At 40.2% G+C, this 23,140-nt stretch overlaps 1 pseudogene; it reads right to left on the reverse strand.

Annotated features, from left to right (window-relative positions):
• Positions 1 to 17,946, reverse strand: part of LOC122031430 — a 38,311-nt pseudogene extending 20,365 nt beyond the window's left edge.
• Between the last annotated feature and the right edge of the window lie 5,194 nt (positions 17,947 to 23,140).

Consider the following 23,140-nt stretch of genomic DNA (forward strand, 5'->3'; position numbering starts at 1 on the left):
GGAGATGACATGACCTAGGAATATTACCCGGTCAAGCCAAAACTCACATTTGGAGAATTTTGCATATAGTTGTTTCTCTTGAAGGATCTGTAGTACAGTATTCAGGTGTTCAGCATGTTCTTCTGGGGTTCTTGAGTAGATAAGTATATCATCAATGAAGACGATTACAAATTTATCAAGATATGCCGTAAATACTCGATTCATCAGGTCCATAAATACTGCAGGAGCGTTGGTTACTCCGAAAGGCATAACTATGAACTCATAGTGTCCATATCGGGTTCGAAATGCTGTTTTTGGTATATCATCTGGTTTCACCTTCACTTGATGATAACCGGATCGTAGATCTATCTTTGAGAAAATAGTCGCACCCTTCAGTTGATCAAACAGGTCATCGATCCGTGGGAGTGGGTATCGATTCTTGATCGTCACATTATTCAGCGCTCGGTAGTCTATACACATTCGCATAGACCCATCCTTCTTCTTTACGAATAGCACTGGAGCTCCCCATGGAGAGTGACTAGGACGAATAAGTCCCTTGTCGAGTAATTCGGATAACTGTTCCTGAAGTTCCTTTAATTCAGCCGGAGCCATATGATAAGGTGCTTTTGAAATCGGTTGAGTACCAGGAATCAATTCGATTCCGAATTCTATCTCTCTGTCAGGGGCCAACCCTGGTAGTTCATCTGGAAATACTTTTGGATAGTTGCATACTATTCTGATGTCTTCTAACTTCGGATCTTGGACTTGATTGGTATCAACCACGTGTGCTAGAAACCTCATACATCCTTTATCTAACATCTTTTGTGCTTTAATGGATGACAATAACTTCTCCGTTCCTTTTGATTCCCCGTAAAATTCAAACTCTGGTTCATTTTCGGGTCGGAAAATCACTTTTCTTTTACGACACTCGATTGAAGCGCCGTACTTACTAAGGAAATCCATGCCCAAAATTATGTCATAATCCTGCATATCAAGTACTATCAGATTGCAGTAGAGTTCTCTGTTTGCGATCCGAATGAGTACTGCTTGCAGCATATGGTCCGATGGCATAATCTCCCCGGATGGTAAGGTTGTTAAGAACGTGTCCTCTAGAGTTCGGAGTGGTATATCTAGCTTCTTCATAAAAGGCGTTGAGACGAACGAGTGTGTTGCCCTGGTATCAAATAATACTACAACATACTGATTGTAAATAAGTAGCTGACCTATGACAACAGTAGAGGCGTTCACCACGTCTTCCTGGGTAAGTGAGTAGATTCTGGCATCGGTCATAGTGGGAGGGGCCTCCAATCTTCCTTGGCTGATTGAAGTCCCTTCTATGGCAGCTTGCATCTGGTGAAGCTGTGCGGGGGCACTCCTGTTCTGGAAGTTCTGCGAAGGTGGTGCTTGAAGCTGAGTAGGGCAATCTCTTATCAAATGACCTTCCTTTCCGCAATTGTAGCACTTTCTGGTGCTCAGACGACATACTCCATAATGCATCTTCCCACATGTGGCACACTGAGGGTACTTGGTCTGCTTATGGGCTGGACCACCCTTTGTTTTATTCCACTGTTTCCTCTTTCCACTTGAGTTTCCTTTCCAGTCAGTTCTGGTACTGTGCGATTTTTGTCCTCCGGTCAGTACTTGGTTCTTGCCCTTATGCATTGCTTCCTGATAGTGCTCGGTAATCAGGGCGCTGCTGACCAGGTCCTCTGCAGTCTGCGGTCTATTAACTCCGCCGGCTACGTTCAGAGCTATCTCGGGTCGGAGCATCTTTAACATCAACAGGACCCTTTCTTTATCAGTACGGACCAGTTCTGGGCACAGTCGGGCTAGGCGGTTGAACCTCTTGACGGCTTCATTGACTGACAGATCACCTTGCCGAAACTCAGTGAACTCGTCATAGTGCTTGTTGGTCACTTGCATATGGAAAAATTCCTCTAAGAACTCTGTCTCAAAATCTGTCCACTGCATTTGGTTTATTTGCCTTTTCGCCTTTACTCTGTCCCACCACATCCGGGCATCTCCGGTAAGACAGAACGACGCGCACTTGTTCAGGCCAATCCAATAGTTCCATTATGTTCTCCACGGTTTTGAGCCAGGCTTGCGCATCCCATGATTCTCAGTTCCCCGAGAATGCTTTCGGCTTAAGCCTTTGCCACTGAATCAAATAGGCCTCTTGTCAGACCATCGGAGTAGGGGCTGCCGGGGGCACTGGTGCGGCTATAGGTACAACAGGTAGTGGATTCACCGGTGGGGTGACTGGGTTGCCTTGTTGACCCATTAAGGTAGTGATCAGTTGTTGTTGTTCTGCGATCTGATGCTGGAGGTCTGCGACTACCTGCGTCAGATCTGGTGGAGTCACTGTCCCTCCGGTTCGGGCATTGCGTGTCCTAACCATATTTATCTAAAAGAAATAGACTAGTGTAAGTGGTTATCGATTTTAGCCAATCTAACGTACTGGTTTGTTTCCATCTATTTGTTATGGTATTATTCCTAACCTACCAACATGTACTCCTAATCTAATTTATAACTAAAAGAATAGAATAAAGCATCAAATATAAGCAAGTGAAACATGAATCTAAAGCATAAACAACATAAGGAAAAATAAGGAATATAATGACAAACAATGTAACATAAGGAAATAAAGCATAAGCAATGTAGTAAAGAAATAAAACATAGGCAATATAACAAGAAAGAAAAATAAAGCATAAGTTATATAACATGAAACTAAACATAAGCATGTAACAAGAAAATTAAACATAAGAATATAACAAGTAAATTAAGCATAAACATTCTTACTTGGAGCGGCAGGTAGGAGGCTTGATGTGTGTGTAGTGAGCTGGCAATAAACTTTGGCTCTGATACCAACCTGTAACGCCCGCCCTCCCTGCTATCAACAAGGGACGGGGCTACGATACTCTACGTACGTATTACAGCGGAAGACTTAAAATTATTTTTCTTAACTTAATTAAAACCGAACTACACTAACATGGTTTCATAACATGATAACAAAATAAATAAAAACTTAACATCAAGTCACCCATATTGTATTACATTTCACAAAACCAAAGCATAGTTCTTAAAGGTTTTAAAGCAGGTTCTTAATTAGTTGCCTAGCCACCGCCACACACATCTTCGTTGCCCCTCCTGCTGCTCCTTTCTCTCCCTCTTCCTCTTTGATTTTTACTGAAAACTTAAAGAGGAATTAAGGGGATTCATTCCCCCTTATTTTATCATGAATGGTGAGAATAAATAGAAAATAAAATAAATGTAAGAAAAATGAAAATGGGTTAAGGGAGAAGGAAAACAAAAATCAAAGAGGAAGAGGGAGAGAAAGGGAGGAAGGCAAGTTGCCTTTCTCTTGTTCTTTTCTTGCTTTCTCTTCTTAGATCTTTACTCCTATCTTTATCATGCATTCCCTTTCCTTGCTATCAATATATTATTCCTATCCCAACTGGTTGTTACCCATTAATCCTATCATTTATATCATATAAGAGGTTCAAGGTTCAATCCTTGACTTCCTCTTCTTTTTATTTCATTTTATTTCTTTTTGCTTCAACTCACTTCTTATTATTTTTCTAAAGCAAAAATCCCATATTCATATATTTATCTTACAAGCTTAGTGGGTATTACATTTGTTTCTTTATAAAGTCAGTATAAAAGAAACGACCTTAAATGGTCCTACTCAATACACTCTGAGTGTACTAGTGTAATTATACAGTCAAGATAAACTGATACCTAATTACACTATGACCTTCTAATGGTTTGTTCCTTTCCATTTTGGTCGTGAGCTACTGTTTATAATTTATAAGGTACTGATAACATCATTTTCTGCATGTGACACCACATACTATGTTATCTACAATATAAATTAATTGAACAACTACAACTAAATGTAGACAATTTGACCAAATGTGATTCTTTATTCATAATGAATGTTTACAAAGCTTAGACTTTCAGTATACACTCCAACAATCTCCCACTTATACTAATGACTAAGCTGTCATATCTTCTACCATACATCTGATTCTCATTCCCTCCACATGTCGATCAAAAGCTTTCGCCGGAAGGGCCTTAGTGAAAGGATCTGCCAGGTTATCTGCTGATGCAATCTTGACGATGACAACTTCTCCTCGCTTCACGATATCTCGTATCAGGTGGTACTTGCGCTCTATATGTTTACTTGCCTTATGAGCTCGTGGTTCCTTCGAGTTTGCAACTGCACCACTATTATCACAATAAATTGTGATGATTTTGGGCAAACCAGGAATCACATCTAAGTCTATTAGAAAGTTCCTGAGTCATACTGCTTCTTTAGCTGCCTCAGAGGCTGCTACATACTCTGCTTCCATGGTTGAGTCCGAAACGCATTTCTGCTTAACACTCCTCCATGAAATGACTCCACCTCCTAAAGTAAACACATAGCCTGATGTAGACTTATTGTTGTCCCTATCTGATTGGAAATCTGAATCCGTGTAACCCACAGGGAGCAAATCGTCTGCTTGGTAAACTAGCATATAATCTCTAGTCCTTCTCAGGTACTTTAATATATGCTTTACCGCAGTCCAATGTCCTTGTCCAGGGTTACTCTGATATCTGCTGACCATGCCCACGGCAAAACAAATATCAGGTCTCGTACATAGCATTGCATACATAAGGCTTCCTACAGCCGAGGCATAAGGAACTGCTTTCATGTCTTCTATCTCCTTTGATGTCTTAGGAGACATCTCTTTAGATAGAGCTATTCCATGCCTAAAAGGTAAGAAACCTTTCTTGGAATCCTGCATACTAAAATGAGCAAGGATTGTATCTATATATGAAGTTTGGGATAGACACAACATTCTTTTCTTGCGATCCCTTATCACTTTGATCCCAAGAATGTGTGCACACTCTCCTAAGTCCTTCATATCAAATTATTTGGACAACCATACCCTTACGTCTGATAATACCTTGACATTGTTGCCAATTAACAAAATATCATCTACGTATAGTACAAGAAATATCACCACGTTTCCGTTACACTTCTTGTATACACAAGACTCATCCGGACATTGAATAAATCCATACGACTGGATTACTTCATTAAACCGGATGTTCCAAGACCTTGAAGCTTGCTTCAGTCCATAAATGGACCGATTGAGCTTGCACACTAGATGCTCTTTGCCTTTTTCAATGAACCCTTCTGGTTGCTTCATATGGATGTTCTCTTCAAGACTTCCATTAAGGAAAGCTGTCTTGACATCCATTTGCCAAATCTCATAATCCATATGAGCAGCAATGGATAAGAGTATCCGGATAGACTTAAGCATGGCTACCGGTGAAAAGGTTTCCGCATAATCGATTCCCTCTTTCTGAGTGTACCCTTTCGCAACAAGCCTAGCTTTGAAGGTTTCTACCTTCCCGTCTGTCCCTCTTTTCCTTTTGTAGATCCACTTGCATCCAACGGCTTTTACACCATCAGGTGGTTCTACAAGCTCCCAGACCTTATTAGAGTACATAGACTCTATTTCAGAATTCATTGCTTTTTGCCAAGATGCTGCATCTATATCTTGGAGTGCTTCGTCATATGTTCGTGGATCAGGTTCATGTTTACCCGGGATCAAGTCCGAAGACTCTCGCAAAAACATGAATCTTTCAGGCTGCCTTACAACCCTCCCACTACGACGAGGTACTGTCTATGGTTGTGTATCATGTGTGACACGTGTTGCAGTCTCTTGTGGTACTTCATCTTGTACTGTTGGTACTGAAGTAGACGTGTCCTCTCTAAGTTCTTCTAAAACAACTTTACTACTGGGCTTGTGATCCATTATATAGTCTTCTTCTAAAAACTGGGCATTGGTGCTAACAATGACCTTCTGGTCTTTAGGACTATAAAATAAATCACATTTCGTTCCTTTGGGATATCCTACAAACACACGAACTTCTGTACGGGATTCTAACTTATCAGCATATGGTTTCAGCATATGTGCTGGACTACCCCAAATCCGAATATGTCTTACACTAGGTTTTCACCCATTCCATAATTCTATGGGAGTAGAAGAAACTGATTTAGAAGGTACTAAGTTCAGAACATACACTGCTGTTTCCAGAGCATATCCCCAAAGCGAATTTGGTAATTCTGAATAACTCATCATCGATCTAACCATCTCCATAAGAGTTTTATTCCTTCGTTCTGCTACACCATTCTGTTGGGGTGTTCCAGGTGCAGACAATTGGGATTGAATCCTGGCCTCTGATAAGTAATTCCTAAACTCTCCTAAGAGGTATTCGCCACCACGATCAGATCGTAGTGTCTTGATACTTTTACCTAATCGTTTCTCCACATAAGCCTTGTATTCTTTGAACTTATCAAAGCACTCGTACTTGCGGCGCATTAGGTAAATATATCCGTATCTTGAATAATCATCTATAAAAGAGACAAAATATTCAAAATCACCTCTTGCTTGGACAAACATAGGACTACACAAATCAGAATGAACCAATTCTAACACTTCATTAGCTCTATACCCCTTGGCCTTGAACGACCTTTTGGTCATTTTTCCTTCCAAGCAAGATTCACAAGTTGGAAAATTTTCCAACTCTAATGAACTCAAAAGTCCATCGGCTATAAGCCTCTGAATCCTACTTAAGTTAATATGACCAAGCCTTAGATGCCAAAGATATGCTTGGTTCATCTCCGAAGGTTCTTTTCTCTTATTAGAGTTAGAAGATGAGTTATAAATTTCCATGTTTTATTTTGTGGAAGAAATTAGATTTAAAGTATACAAATTGCCAACTAATGCACTAGAACAGATAATCACTTTATTTCTTTTAATAACTATATCGTTACTGAAAGAAACTGAATATCCATCTAAAGACAGTTTAGAAACTGAAATTAAATTCTTTCTAAAACTGGGTACATAAAGACAATTTCTTAAAATCAAATTTCTATTTCTACTAAAAGATAAGTAGACGCCTCTGCAACCGCTGCCACCTTAGTAGCATTGCCCATGTAGTCGGTAATCTCTCCTTCAGATAGTCGTCGGGTTTCCGGAACCCGCAAGAATTGCAGACATGATCGATGGCTCCGTATCTACACACGGTCTTTGGTAGATAACACCGCTAAACATGTTTCAACAACTAGAGTATGAGATATACCTTTGTTTTGGTTCCTACGAGGACAGTCCGCCTTCCAATGTCCTGCCTGCTTGCAGATGAAGCACTTGCCCTTCGGCTTCTTCACTCCAGCTTTAAATCCCGTACTCTGAGATTTATTCACTTTCTTTGCTGAACCAGCTTGTTTCTTCTTCTTCTTTCCTCTCGGTTTAGAAGTAGAACCATTTTCAGCATAGTGAATTTGAGCATTGTGACGAAATAATCCTTCTGCTGCTTGAAGTTCTGTCAGTAGTTCCGCTAATGAATAAATCCTTTTATTCATATTATAGTTCAGGCGAAACTGCTCAAAACTTCTCGGTAGCGTTTGGAGGATCATATCGATCTGAGTTTCCCCATCAATTTCTCCTCCAAGGATTTTTATTTCATTTAGATAAGCCATCATCTTTAGGATATGATCCCTCACAGGAGTACCCTCTTGCATGGTGGTTGTCATTATCTTTCTCATGGCTTCTTGCCTAGAAGCCCTATCCTGATGACCAAAGAGTTCCTTGAGATTGTTCATAATATCATAAGCTGTTGGTAAATCTTGATGCTGATGTTGCAATACATTTGACATTGAAGCCAAAATGTAACACCGCGCCATCTCATCAGCTTTTACCCATTTCCTATGATATTCAATCTCCTCTTGGGTAGATTCACCAGTAGGTGCTTCAGGGCAAGGCTCAGTCAGTACAAATTTATAGCTTTCAGTAGTAAGAACAATGTCCAGGTTTCTTTTCCAATCTATGTAATTTGGTCCAGTAAGTCTATTCTGTTGAAGTATGATGGACAGTGGGTTGAAAGTCATCCTAAGAATCACAAATAACTTTTGGTCAGAACTCTAAATTTAGAATAATATTGATTCCTCAAACAATACTATTTTAAATTAACCAACACCTCAAAACACCGTGAATTTTGTATGCCACGTTAGTGTGGACGTATACAAATTCAACATTTGTAAAAGGAGAGTTTTAACCCATTAATTTTATTATCTTGTCAACCTAACTTTTTGACAAATAAAATTAATAGTTGGTGTCTTTTGGTCACACAAATAATAGCAGTGACTCCGATGGGGAGGATACTATTAGATGTGTCTAAGTGTATACCATTACTTGACACTAAGTCCATTAATAAGATTATGTCCCTTCCGTTGGGGAAGATCACACGCTCTTAATTAACTTCCTATAGTCATCCAAAAATGGAAGTCTGTTCTAGTGATCCACAAACAAGCTCATCCGTTATGGAGGAAGGCACTCAGAGCCAACGCGCAAGCTTGTTTGCATCACTTACAAACCAGTAATGGAGACCATGGGATTTACTTAAAAATCCCTCTCCCACTTAGTTATTTATAAATGAGGAATTTTAACTATGCTAGACTACTAAACATGTAAACTAACATACACACACAACACAATATAAAAGCAATAAATAGAAAATCTAATTTTCAACTATTATGGCTTTTATCTCTAGTTGTCCTCCGTGTGTTGTCATCCCAAACTGCTGCCATATTTGGCCACCGCCACCGGGTCTAGCTGTCGCATCCATCTTGCTCCTAGTTCCGCTGCGCCTCTGGTCCTTAGAAAGTTCCACGCTTTGCAAGATTCGATCCACAACATAAATAGAATTTTAAATTTTTGATCCTATATTCCATAAAAGGAATGTACATGTATCTAGATCAAAAATAAAATCCTAATAAACTAAATACAGCTCCTGCTATATTTTTAATACAATCATGCACACACATATAAATGCCCTTGACATGTCCAAGGGTCCAATCACACACATAATAACTAAAAGCCATAATAGTTGGATCCTGCATCCACAAAGTTAGCACATCCTACTATTATCCTGCCTAAATTATGTATGACATGTGCATAATTAAACTAATACCAAATACACAGAGGCAAAACCTAGCTGATACCATGTTGGTTGCTACTCGGAAAACCTAGAGGTTCTTTGTCAAAAAAATTTTGCAAAGGTCCGAACCTTTCCTAGCTAGCTACCATGTGTTCTTTTAAATTTAATTTTGGATCGCTGCGGAACTTAACACGTTTGATCCAAATCTAATCTATTCGTCTTTTAGGTTTGACTTGGGTCTCTGCGGAACTTAACACGTTCGACCAAATCACCTTAAGTTATTAATTCCATTAAATATTAATTTCCATAATTGGTTCCCTCCGACGTGTGGCGAGACACATGGCCTTCTTGGATATGGGAGCAACCACCACCGACTAGACAAAACCTTTTATAGAAAGCTAATATTTAATTTCCTAAAATAACTTTAGGTTAACCGAAAAGAACAATCAAATCACAAGGATAAATAAAACAAAAGAACACAATATCGAAAAAACATATTCAAAATACTAGAACATAAGCCTCTTGTATTTGGTATTATTTCCATAAATAACTAGTATGATGCGGAAAAGGAAAAACTACTAGTTATACCTTCTAGAAAGACCTCTTGATCTTCTATCGTATTCCTCTTCTAACTTCGGACGTTGTGTGGGCAACGATCTTCCGAGATGAGAAACCACCAACCACCTTCTTCTCCTCCTAGCTAGGGTCGGCCACAAAAAAAGAAGCTTCACCAAGGAAGAAAATCAAAACACTAACCAAGCTCCAAGAGATGCTCGCTTCCTCTCCTTCTTCTTCTTCTTCTCCAAGTAGTATCCGGCCACCACAAGAGCTCCCGGCCACCACAAGAGGAAGAGAGGGAAAGGATGGCCGGCCACACCAAGGAACAAAAGAGGGAGAGAAATAATAGAGGTTGTATCTCATGAAGGCACCCTCACCCCTTCTTTTATATTCCTTGGCCTAGGCAAATTAGGAAATTTAATTACTATAAAATTTCCTTAATTTCCATGACATGATTTAATTGAGAAAAATAAAATAAAATTTCCCCAATTAAATTCAAGTGGCCGACCACATCATGAAGAACAAATTGGACAAGTTTCAATCAACAATTAAAACTTCCTAATTTGTTTCCGGAAATTTTAAAATTAAAATTTCTCTTCAAAAATCTCTTCATGGTTGATAAAAAGAAATTTCCATAATTTTAATTTTACAACATGTGAATAATTTTTAAAGAGAAAAAAAATATCTCACCAATCTACAAATAAGGAAAGAGATCTAATCTCTTTCTTTAATCTATTGTAAATCTTTTACAAGAGAGATATTTTAATTTTAATTCTCTTTAATAAATTATATCTTCCACATAATAAAAATTAAAATTAAATTTCTTTTTTAATTTAATTTGGCCGGCCCCCACTAGCTTCAAGCTAGCTTGGCTGGCCCCCTATTAGTGGGTATAGAAGGTGGGTATAGGTGGGTATAGTACTCTATAAATAATAGGCTACGATAGGGACCGAGAGGAGGAATTGGTTTTGGTCTTCCGATAAAATTAAGCATCCCGTGTTCCCCCGAACACACAACTTAATTTTATCAATAATAATTCATTCCACTAGAGAACTATTATTGAACTACCGCACCAATCCCAAATTACATTTTTGGGCTCCTTCTTATTATGAGTGTGTTAGTCTCCCTGTGTTTAAGATATCGAATGTCCACTAATTAAGTGAGTTACTGACAACTCATTTAATTAATATCTTAGTCCAAGATTAGTACCACTCAACCTTATCGTCATGTCGGACTAAGTCCACCTGCAGGGTTTAACATGACAATCTTTATGAGCTCCTCTTGAGGACATTATCAACCTAGTATCTCTAGGACACAGTTTCCTTCTATAATCAACAACACACACTATAAGTGATACCATTTCCCAACTTATCGGGCTTATTGATTCATCGAACTAAATCTCACCCATTGATAAATTAAAGAAATAAATATCAAATATATGTGCTTGTTATTATATTAGGATTAAGAGCACACACTTCCATAATAACCGAGGTCTTTGTTTCTTTATAAAGTCAGTATAAAAGAAACGACCTCAAATGGTGCTACTCAATACACTCTGAGTGTACTAGTGTAATTATACAGTCAAGATAAACTGATACCTAATTACACTACGACCTTCTAATGGTTTGTTCCTTTCCATTTTGGTCGTGAGCTACTGTTTATAATTTATAAGGTACTGATAACATCATCTTCTGCATGTGACACCACATACTATGTTATCTACAGTATAAATTAATTGAACAACTACAACTAAATGTAGACAATTTGACCAAATGTGATTCTTTGTTCATAATGAATGTTTACAAAGCTTAGACTTTCAGTATACACTCCAACATTATATACATTTTTTCCATACTTGATTAATAAAACTCTCGTGGAACACTTGCTTGGCTGCGTTCCGCTTAAAACTCGGTTCGTGGGTTCGAGTCTCGGCTGCAACCATTTTATTTTCTATTATTCTCTATTTCCTAACTACTGCTTAAATAGAATTTTTCTCTTTCTTTAATAACAAACAATCGCTAGCACACTTGCTTTAATGCGTAGCGGTATCCACAGGTGCGACGATTCCATTCAAGCTTTGTTGCCAATTTATTTAAACCTTTATTTCATCCAATGTTCTCCCATATATGCATGAACAGGTTAGGTTACCAGGCGTAGCACTGGCTAGCCAACAAGGTTTTTTTTACTTTCAAAACTCAACACTTTTTTTCTTTTTTTTTTGGTAAAACTTCTTCCTCTTGGTACACGAAAATTATTAAAATACTCTAAAAATTTTTACTAGCATTTTAAATATGAATTATTTTTTTTACAAAATGAGGAAATTTGGGTATAATTTTACACCTTATAAAAAGTTAGTCCTCGAACTTAGAATAATTCCGGATATTTCTATCTCACACTGTCCTCCTCACACCTCACTGTAACTCGTACTTATGATTCCACTTGACTCACTAATACTCTTTGTTCCTTAGTCTCTTAACTTCTCGGTCCTCTATCATTCATATCGCATCGCACCCATTAGTAGTCCTTGGAAGGGCTGTTATAAGGTCTCTGGAGACCATAGGTGCATTAGTCACAAATGGCATGACCCCAAATTCATAGTGTCCATTTGTCCCAAACGATTCTAGGTGTATCACTTTCACTTTCACTTCGATGGTTCCCCAACGCAGTCTGTTTAGAACACTATTCTATTGCCCTCTTTAGCGATCCAATAGATCATCTATTAAGAAGAGGGTACTTGTTCGCATTTTTGCTCGCTGGCTCTAAATCCATGCCAATGTCAGATCCGTCTTTCTTCTTAACGAACAACACTGAGCTCGCGTGTAAATGACTAGAAGTGGATAAAACCCTTGTCAAGTAGCTCCTAAAATTTTTGTAACTCTTTTCTCTGCTAGAAATTGATGCTGAAGCTTTTGAAATTCAATTCGTCAAATTTCACTTCTCTCTGTTGGGAGGTAGTTGCAGGACTCACCTAAACTAAGTTTGAAGGTCGTTACCTCACCTCAAAACACTTGTCTTGTGTCGGATTGGGAATATATTCACTGGCTCACTAAGCATAATTGACAGCCTACACCCCTGTTTATAAGGAAGGGTTCAAGACCTTTCGGTTGGGGTATATGTACTAAGGAGGATACTTGACCTCCCATCAGGCTAGAACTCAAGGCGACTTCCACTTAGTGTAGTGGACTTGGATCGAATCGACCGAATTCAGGCCTGCTTGGATCTGCCGCGTGCGAGACGATACGCAGATCGGGATCCGGCGTCGATCCGATCGCGATACGGCGATTCGCTTTCGATGGACGGTGCGGACGATCCGGCGGTCGGATCAGACCGATCCGGTGTGTCTGGATGTCGTCTGCGGCGAGCAGGCTAAGCAGAGAGGCCGGGATGCCCTCTTGTTCTTTGGGTCGGTCGGTGGCCGATCCAGAATCAATGAGCTGTATCAGAATCTGGATCGGTCCAGTGATCCGGAGAGGAAGAAATAATTTGGATCGGTCTGGCGGCCGATCCGAGTTGATAATCTGGCGAAATCAAAATTTCTGGTTTCCAGCACTGATTCGTACCAAAAATCCCATACACAAGCTCTAGATACATGAAACCCACTCTAGCATGTAAATACTAACATTCTAAACATGATAAACTAAACAAGACATAATTTACTAAGCTATAACACCTAGTAACAAGACTAAGTCATAAAACTAGACATGTTAAGTACTAAAACTGAAATAAAAGCGTATAGATCCCAAGGATCTTTATTCCAGACCCCTTGCACACACACATCATCGTAGCATCGCCCTCCAGCCTCCGCTAGTCCACTTTTCTTTTACCGGTATCTGCAGTATAAGAAAAGTAGCATCTGTAAGCTAAAGAGCTTAGTAAGAAACCATCTACCTCACAAAAACATGCAACGATGCGATAATGTTTTTAAAACACGCTGTTTGAAAACTAAACTGAGCATGGCAACATGGCATGGCATACAAACATGTACTGAACTAATCATGGCATACAAACAAGCTGAGCATAGCATACTGTATCTGAAACTAAGCAGGAATACTGAACCAGTCATGCATATACATCTAACCGGTCATGAACTCAAATCATGACACTTAACTGAGATAATTACTGAAACTGAAACTAAGTTAGTGTTTCCATCACTGATTACATATTTGGAAAACTATATATAATAATAGATGAAAATACTAGACATGCTGCTGGGGCCCTGGCAACTGTACTTACTGTGCGCGCGTCCCTACGAGACCCGGGATTGCAAGTTCCGAACTAGGTTATCTGAACCTAGGGACGACTGTGGGAGTCCAGCCCATGGATATCTGATCCAAGTACAGTGCCATCTGAATAAAAGTAAAATACTGAATACTGTTTTATTTTACTTTGCTGTTCTAGGTTATCTGAACCTAGAGCTAGGTTATCTGAACCTAGAGGCTACTGTGGGAGCCCACCCAATGGATATCTAATCCATATAGCTGTAATAACTGATAATAAGCTGAATAAAATGTTTCTAATACATTTTACATGCTGTTAGGACGCCTACTGGTGCATCCTTCTGAACTGGGCATTCTACCGAATACTTGGTGTGCACTACAAGCACACCCTAAAACTGAAAACTATAGAACTACTGAACTAACGCCCAAAACTAGCAAGCGAGAGCAATTATACTGCCGGTGAGGGGTTTCTTACCTCAATCGCAAGGTTTTCTTACGATTCTATCCGCTAGGTTTTTCGGAAACTGCTCCGTTCGACGAACCGCTTACGTCCTCGCGTTCCTCTCGCGGAGAAGAACCTTTTTCGTGTTGGAGTCATCGCTGGAAGATGTTCCCTTGCCCCTTGGCTTGGTGTGCCGTGCGTGAGGAAGAGGAGAAGAAGAGAGGTGCGGCGGTTTTAGGTTTCGGGTGAGGAAAAACTACGGTGAGAAATAATCTAAAACTTCTCACTTAAATCCTTATTTATATTTACTAATTAATTCATCCAAAAATCAATTATAAATATAATTGATTCCCTCTTCTTTCAGCACGGCCCTGCTGGGTTCAACTGGTTACTAACATTATCCCTTACACCATAGGTCTCTGTTCGATTCACTTTAAGCAATTTTGCGACTTGTTTGTTTTGCTACTTTTGGTGCTTCAAAATTATGTAAAATATCCTAAAATCTAGAGAAATCATAGGATATTTCTAAAATAAATTGGGAATTTTTCGTTATAATCCCCATATCTTATAAAAGTTCGTCCCGAACTTAAAACAATCTCCGGTACTCATCTCATGCGGCCTCTGTCTCCCAAGTCGCCTATCTTCATTGTGTGATTTTGCCGGTGACTTTGACTAATGGTACTTCCTTGTTCGTAATTTCTTTACTGCTCGGTCTATTATCTGAATAGGCCGATCGTCATAGCTGAGATCATCACGGACTGTACAGCACGGGGCTCAATCACTGGGTGGCATCGGAATATGCTTCTTGACATGGAGACATGAAATCGTTGTGGACGGTGACATTTCTCAGGGTAGCTCTAGCTCATATGCTACCTTGCCCACTCTTCTCCTGATAAGGTATGGTCCCACATATCCGGGAGCTAGCTTGCCCTTCTTCCCAAAACGCATGACTCCTTCATAGGAGCTACTCGAGGAAAGCTGTATCCCCAACTGAAAACTCTAGGGTCTGCGTGCGTGTATCGCATAGCTCTTCCCTCCCTGTCTCTGTCTCTATCCTCTCCGCGAATCTCTTGTATGGCAGTTGTGGTATCGCTACTAGATCTGCTCAAGCTCTAGTTCCTTCGCATTCACCACTCTCATACCGCAGATTGGTGATCTGCACCTCCGCCCATAGAGTGCCTCATAAGGTGTCATGCCGATAGTGGCACGATAACTATTATTGTATGCAAATTCGCTAGACTCGGATATTTGCACCAACTTCCTTGAAATCTAGGGCTGGCCCCGGAGCATATCTTCAAAGTACACGATTTACTCGCTCCTGTCTCGACCATCCGTGCTGGGATGGAAGGTGGCCAATTTTTCGGGTACCCATATGACTGTACACTTCGAGTGTGATGTAAATCTCTTGTCTGTCGATATAATGGTTCGTGGGACTCCATGCGGCTGACAATCTCCTTGAGATACAACCGAGCTAGCTGCTCCATGGAATAGGATATTCGATAGCTAAGAAGTGGGCTGATTTAGTCAACCTGTCGACTATTACCCGGATGGCATCAAAACCATTTGTGGTTCGGGTAATCCCACTATGAAGTCCATAGAGATATCCTCCACTTCCATTCGGAATCTGGATCACCGCAGAACTCCTCTTGGTGATGTTGCGCCTTAACCCTCGGCAAGTTAGACGGATCTTGGCGTGATTCTGGCGATATCTCGCTCATCCTGTGCCACCAAAATCGTTTCTTTAGATCCCGATACATTTTGGTGGAACCGGATGCATCGCATAGGGAGTCCTATGAGCCTCGTCTAGAATCTGCTTTCGTAGTTCCTCCCGATCTAGAACACAAAAGTCCTCACACAAGATACACTACCCCATCGGCGGACACTCGAACTCTCCACTTCGCCTCTGCTAACCCTTGCTTGATTTTGGATTTCGGGATCTTGCTCCTGGTCCTGGATATCATCAAGCAAGGTAGATGCTAAGGACATAGTGGAAAGCTGCCCGACTATAAGCTCGAGACTAAAAGGTAATCTCCTTCCTTAGGGGTGGTGACATCGTGAAAGATAATAGGTGCACCTTCTGGTCGCAGTGCTACCTTATTAGCTTTCCTGATAGAGAGGATATCTATGTCATAATCCTTGACCTCTAACCATCCATATCGACGCCTTGAGTAATCGTTATTAAAGAAATACCTTTGAATGATGTATACACTCATGCCTGAGCTCCGTTAGAATAATGCCCAAATCTTGAGGCGAACACCCTCGCTTTAAGCTCAAGGTCGTGAGTAGGATAGTTCCTCTCATAATCCTTGAGTTGTCTGGCGGTTTTGAGGCATCACTGTAGATGTCAAAGCTGTCCGTGTTTTCTGGTATAGCTAAAATAGAACCTGGTCAATCTCCGTTTAGTTCGAAAATTTCTCATGATCCTCATCCTTTGAAATTTCTGTTCTTCTGGTGAGAGGGAGGCTATCTGGAGAAGTCCTCTGAATTTCCTATAGTCGCTAATCCCGAGCTTCGATTTCATTGGCGTTCCTAGGTCTCTTCAGTTATTTTACTTCTATCTTCGGGATCTACCATAACACCATCCTTGGAGATGATGTGCGAGAAAGGCTACTGGTCTAGCCAAAATTCACATTTTGAATTTGGCGTCAAGGATCTGCTATTGTCTTCGGATGCTGCATGGTCCCTGGTGCTGAATAGATAAGAATGTCATCGATGAACACGATGACAAACTTGTCTAAGTATTCTCTGAATACTCTGTTCATGAGGTCCATGAAAGTAGCTGGAGTCACGCCAAAGGCATGACTACGAACTCATAATGTCCGTCAAGCTGTTTTAGGTATATCACCTTTCTTGACTCTAACACGGTGATATCCCGATCCGAGATCAATTTTAGAGAACTGTGGCTCCTTTAGGCGATCAAACAGTCATCTATCCTGGGAGATGGTACTGTTTTTAATTGGGACCTGGTTCAAGGCACGGTAGTCTATGCATCATGCTTCCATCCTTCTTCTTCACGAACAACAGCTCCCCATGGTGAGTGACTAGGGTGTATGAAACCCTTGTCAAGAAGCTCGCATTGCTCCTGAAGTTCCTTTGATTCGCTGGAGCCATACGATACAGTGCCTTGGAAATTGGATTTGTGGGAATGAGCTCTATCTCAAATTCAATCTCACTGTCTGGTGCTAAGCCTGGATAGCTGTTGGTTCTTGTCCTGGCTGATGTTGACTACATTTGCTAAAAATCCCATGCATCCTGAATCCAATAGCTGCGAGAAACTTTCGGCTTTTCTCTTTGGTTTTCCTATGTACTCAAACTGTACTCCTTCTTCAGGTTGGAATATGACCTTTTGTTTACGGCACTCTATAGAAGCATCGATCGAAAATCCATTCCAAAGATGACATTGTAGTCAGTTATTTCTAGCACTATCAGATAACGACTGGCACTGCTCTAAGCTAGTGCGTAGATGCCATAATGTCTTCTGAGGGTAGTGTTGTCGAAACTGACTATTGAGTAACTCGGAGGTGTTGCTAATTTCTCCTAGATACATAAGAGTGGGTTGCCCGATGTCGAATAAGGTTGCATTATCTTTGTAAAATCTTGATCGACTGTGACAAGCCGAGGCATTTACGTCCTCTGGTCGGAGAAAATCCGGCATTCGTGTTGTGGGGCTTCTAATCTGATTGATCATGGACCATCTAATCATACCACTGCCAAACTCCATCCGGTGAGGTTGAGGCTGTTCTTGTTCGGCTTAGCCATGTGCCCTTCTATCCACATTCAAAACATCCTCGCGTACCCTTGCGGCAAACTCCGGATGATGTTTCCCACAAATAGCACACTTGGGATGTCTGGAATGTTTTCCAGCTGGCCCCCTTTTGGGTCACTGCGCCTTGCGTTTCCCCTTCCAGTTGGAGCTATGTCCTGTTGTTTCTGCTGAGTACCTGTGCCGGCTTGTCCCTTGGGCTCTGTGGAAACCTGCCTGCTGGGTGATCTTTGCTGATAGTGTTCGGTGATCGAGCACTACTCACTAGCTCCTCTGTGGTTTGTGGCCTATGAACGCCACCAGCCACATTCACACAGACGGGCCAACCTGTTGAATTTCTTCACGGCTTCCTGAACCGATAGGTTGCCCTGACGAAATTTTGTAAACTCGTCATAGTGTCGGTTCGTGACTTGCATGTGAAAGAATTCCTCGAAGAATTCTTTCTCGAAGTTGGCCCATGTCATCTGGTTTAAATGAAGGAGGAACACTTCACCTTTTCGTGCTCTGGCCAGTCTAGAAGCTCCATTGTGCTTTCCAGTGTTTTAAACCATGCCTGAGCATCCCATGGTTCGCTGGTGCCTGAGAAGTTCTCGGGCTTAATTCTCTGCCACTGGATAAGGTAAGCTTCTCTCTTAGCCCCTGCTATTGGGGCTACTGGGACTGGTACTGCAGGCTGAGTTGGTACAACCTCTGTGATTACTGGAGTCGTGAGGTTCTAAGGTCTGGGGGAGGCACTGAACTGCCTGCCTCTTACTGGGGCTCAGCCGCTGATGCTTTCTTAGCCGAACGTCCTCGTACCATTTTCTAAACAGCAGAGAATACATATATATAACTAGGCTATCATGTTATAGTTAACTACAGGTAACATGTTAAATACTATTACTGTAAACATGAATTAATTAACTACCAACATGAGAGCAAACATGAAAGCACATATAAATGATATGAAAGCTGAAAACAAAACTGAGTGAGAGATGTTCTTACTTGGAAGCTGTAGGCACAATGCTGATGTGTGTGTAGGAAGTGAGGAACTTGCTCGGATCGCTACCTCCACTACTGAAACTACTGTGCTGTACTGTGCGGAAACTGGGTAAAATAAAATTTCACTAACTGACTCTATTAAACTGACAACTGGTACACCCATGCTGTTATAAGGAAGGGTTCAAGACCTTTCCGGTTGGGGTATATGTACTAAGGAGGATACTTGACCTCCCATCTGGGCTAGAACTCAAAGCTAACTTCCCAGCTAGCTGATGTTCGATCCACGGATCGATCAAACTTGCCGCGATTCCTCTTGCGGATGCTGTCAAGATCGATGACCATCAGGAATCGATCGGAAGACCGATTCGGTGTGTCGGATCGGTGCTGCAGACCGATCCGAGCACGAGACGGGATGCCTATTGTTCGATCTTTGGGTCGGTCGGTGACCGATCGTGGAGATCTGATGGCTCTTCGTATCCATCTGGATCGGTCGGTGGCACCGTCAGGAAGAATAACTGGATCGGTCTGGCGGACCGATCAGTGTTCGAGAGTCTAACGAAATCGAATTTCGGTTTCCAGCACTGATTCGTGCCAAAAATCCCATACACAAGCTCTAGATACATGAAAACCACTCTAGCATGTAAATACTAACATTCTAAACATGATAAACTAAACAAGACATAGTTTACTAAGCTATAACACCTAGTAACAAGACTAAGTCATAAAACTAGACATGTTAAGTACTAAAACTGAAATAAAAGCGTATAGATCCCAATGATCTTTATTCCAGACCCCTTGCATACACACATCATCGTAGCATCGCCCTCCAGCCTCCTCTAGTCCACTTTTCTTTTACCGGTATCTGCAGTATAAGAAAAGTAGCATCTGTAAGCTAAAGAGCTTAGTAAAAACCATCTACCTCACAAAAACATGCAACGATGCGATAATGTTTTTAAAACACGCTGTTTGAAAACTGAACTGAGCATGACAACATGGCATGGCATACAAACATGTACTGAACTAATCATGGCATACAAACAAGCTGAGCATAGCATACTGTATCTGAAACTAAGCAGGAATACTGAACCGGTCATGCATATACATCTAATTGGTCATGAACTCAAATCATGACACTTAACTGAGATAATTAACTGAAACTGAAACTAAGTTAGTGTTTCCATCACTGATTACATATTTGGAAAACTATATATAATAATAGATGAAAATACTAGACATACTGGGGCCACGACAATCAGACTTGTATGCGGCGCGTCCCTACGAGACCCGGATTGCAAGTTCGAATCCAAGGGTTACTAGGTTATCCGAACCTAGGGACGACTGTGGAGTCCAGCCATGGATATCTGATCCAAGTTGCCATCTGAATAAAAGTAAAATCAATGAATCTTGTTTATTTTACTTTTTTCTAAGTTATCGAACCTAGAGCTAGGTTATCTGAACCTAGAGGCTTGGGAGCCCACCCAATGGATATCTGATCCATATAGCTGTAATAACGATAATAAGCTGAATAAAATGTTTCTAATACATTTTACATGTTAGGGCCTTCTTGGTGCATCCTTCGAATCGGGCATTCTATCGAATACTTTGTGCACTACAAGCACACCCTAAAACCTGCTGAGAACTACTGAACTAACGCCCAAAACTAACAAGCGAGAGCAATTATACTGCAGGTGAGGGGTTTCTTACCTCAATCGCAAGGTTTTCTTACGATTCTATCCGCTATGTTTTCCGGAAACTGCTCCGTTCGACGAACCGCTTACGTCCTCGCGTTCCTCTCGCGGAGAAGAACCTTTTTCGTGTTGGAGTCGTCGCTGGAAGATGTTCCCTTGCCCCTTGGCTTGGTGTGCCGTGCGTGAGGAAAAGGAGAAGAAGAGAGGTGCGGCGGTTTTAGGTTTCGGGTGAGGAAAAACTACGGTGAGAAATAATCTAAAACTTCTCACTTAACTCCTTATTTATATTTACTAATTAATTCATCCAAAAATCAATTATAAATATAATTGATTCCCTCTTCTTTCAGCACGGCCCTGCTGGGTTCAACTGGTTACTAACATTATCCCTTACACCATAGGTCTCGGGTTCGATTCCCGCCTAAGATATTTTGCGACTTATTTGTTTTTGCTACTTCCGGTACTTCAAAAATTATGTAAAAATATCCTAAAAATCTAGAGAAATAATAGGATATTTCTAAAATAAATTCGGGAATTTTTTGGGCTTTACAGTAGTTCAGGTAACTCTTCTGGATACTCACAGACTATTCAAACGTCTTCCTGCTTGGGTCTTTCTTGTTATCATTGTCCTTCTAGCTCTAATTAATTAACTAGGGTTTCTGACTCCCCACTGTCTTGTCCTCCATCTTGACATCTAATTATGTAGAAGAGAAATAAAGCTAAAATCATCTCTATTCTTCCTAAGCATATGTATTAAAACATAGAAAATTAAAACATGAACTTTCTTCTTTCCAAAGCGCATATAAGTAGATACTCTATACTGCAAATAATAAAGAAAGAATAAAAGAAAATTAAATACTTTCTTACTTGAAGACGGCAAGGCTAGTGCAGATGTGTGATGTTGGAGAATGGGAATTGCTCTGATACCAACTGTAACGACCACCCTTCTTAATACTCTACTACTCTCTAAGAGTGACCGCTGCTTAACTACTAACTCTACATAACCGGTATAATTAAAAACCACGAGAAATCCCTACCAAAAAATTTCGACAGAGTCTCCCCTGTACCGGTGACCATAATCATTAATACATAACATAATATACACAGCCACAGGCAGCTGGAACATTTATCAAACAACCACGCAGTTTATAAGACACAACAACTAAAAAAAAAACTATTCTACCAATAACAAATGAATAAAACTCCAACAGTGGAAAATAACCAAACTAACAATGCGGAATGAAAATACAATCTCAAAAGACATAAACCATAAGGTACAACTCAACTATTTCTATCCACTAAACATGAAAACTCAAAACTTCCCAGGTCTCTCCATAGTCCTGGCATCACACATCCTTCGTACACCTCCTTGTTGCCTTCCTTTCTATATCTTTTCCTTTCCTATATCTGCAGTAAGAGGAAATGCAAACTATAAGCAAAATTTGCTTAGTAAGCGCTATCTAACTCATAAAAACATGAATATGCATGTATACAGAAAGAACTAGAAACTATATGCTCTAAAAGGAAATAAAGCATAAACATAACTGCTCATGTCAAATTAATAGCAAAGAAAAGCTAAGGAAACTACTCATGGAATTCTAATAGCTAATCATGCTGCTCATCTAATAGGTAAACATGAAAAACTACTCATCTACTAGATAAACATGGTAGAATAAAGAACTAAATTTACAGATTTTTAGAACTATATGAAACTTATTTCATTTGTTCTAAACTTAATCTTTAATACTTTATGTTTATGTAAAACTCGTTTTACTTGTTCAAAAACTTATATTTATAATACTTCAAAATAATAATCAACTTCTTCTTGGGCCCAGGCTTAGTACCATCTTATGCGCGTTCCCTAATAGGTTGGGGTAGCGAGCCACCAATCTTAAAAGAGCAGACCTTGGTCTACCAGGGCCAAGACCTTAGAATTGGACACCTGGATTTGTTTAACGACAACCTTATGAAGTCGGGTACTAGCCTCTTCTTAAAAGTAAAATACTTATAATCTTAATTACTTCTTCTTTAAATGCCTTGTCATTTTAATACGCACCTTGTGTGCCAAAATCCCTAAAGTCTTGACTTTGGGATTTACTTAAGGTCTTGGCCTTTTCTTTCTTTTCCTTATCTTTCTTATACTTTTCTTAAACCCAAAATACTGTTAGGGTATTTTTCCATCTGCATCTATAAGTGAAATCAACTAAGTAACACACAATCATGCATATTGAAGTAGCAAATAAACTCAAATCTGTATGCTTAAACAAATTCTAAAACTATAATTCTTAACCCAAATCTGTACTATGATACTTAACAAAAATCTGCACTATACTAAGCTTATCAAAAATCTGCATATTAAGCTTAACAAAAATCTGCACTAAGACTTAACAGAAATCTGCACTAATGCTTAACAGAAATCTGTACTAGATTGCTAATGTACACCACTAAACAACTTAACACTGCATGTTAAAGAATTAATAACAAAATGGGTCTAACAGTAGGTTAGTCAATTAATAACGCAAGG

The sequence above is a fragment of the Zingiber officinale genome, chromosome 11A, assembly GCF_018446385.1.
Source record: "Zingiber officinale cultivar Zhangliang chromosome 11A, Zo_v1.1, whole genome shotgun sequence".
Lineage (NCBI taxonomy): Eukaryota > Viridiplantae > Streptophyta > Magnoliopsida > Zingiberales > Zingiberaceae > Zingiber > Zingiber officinale.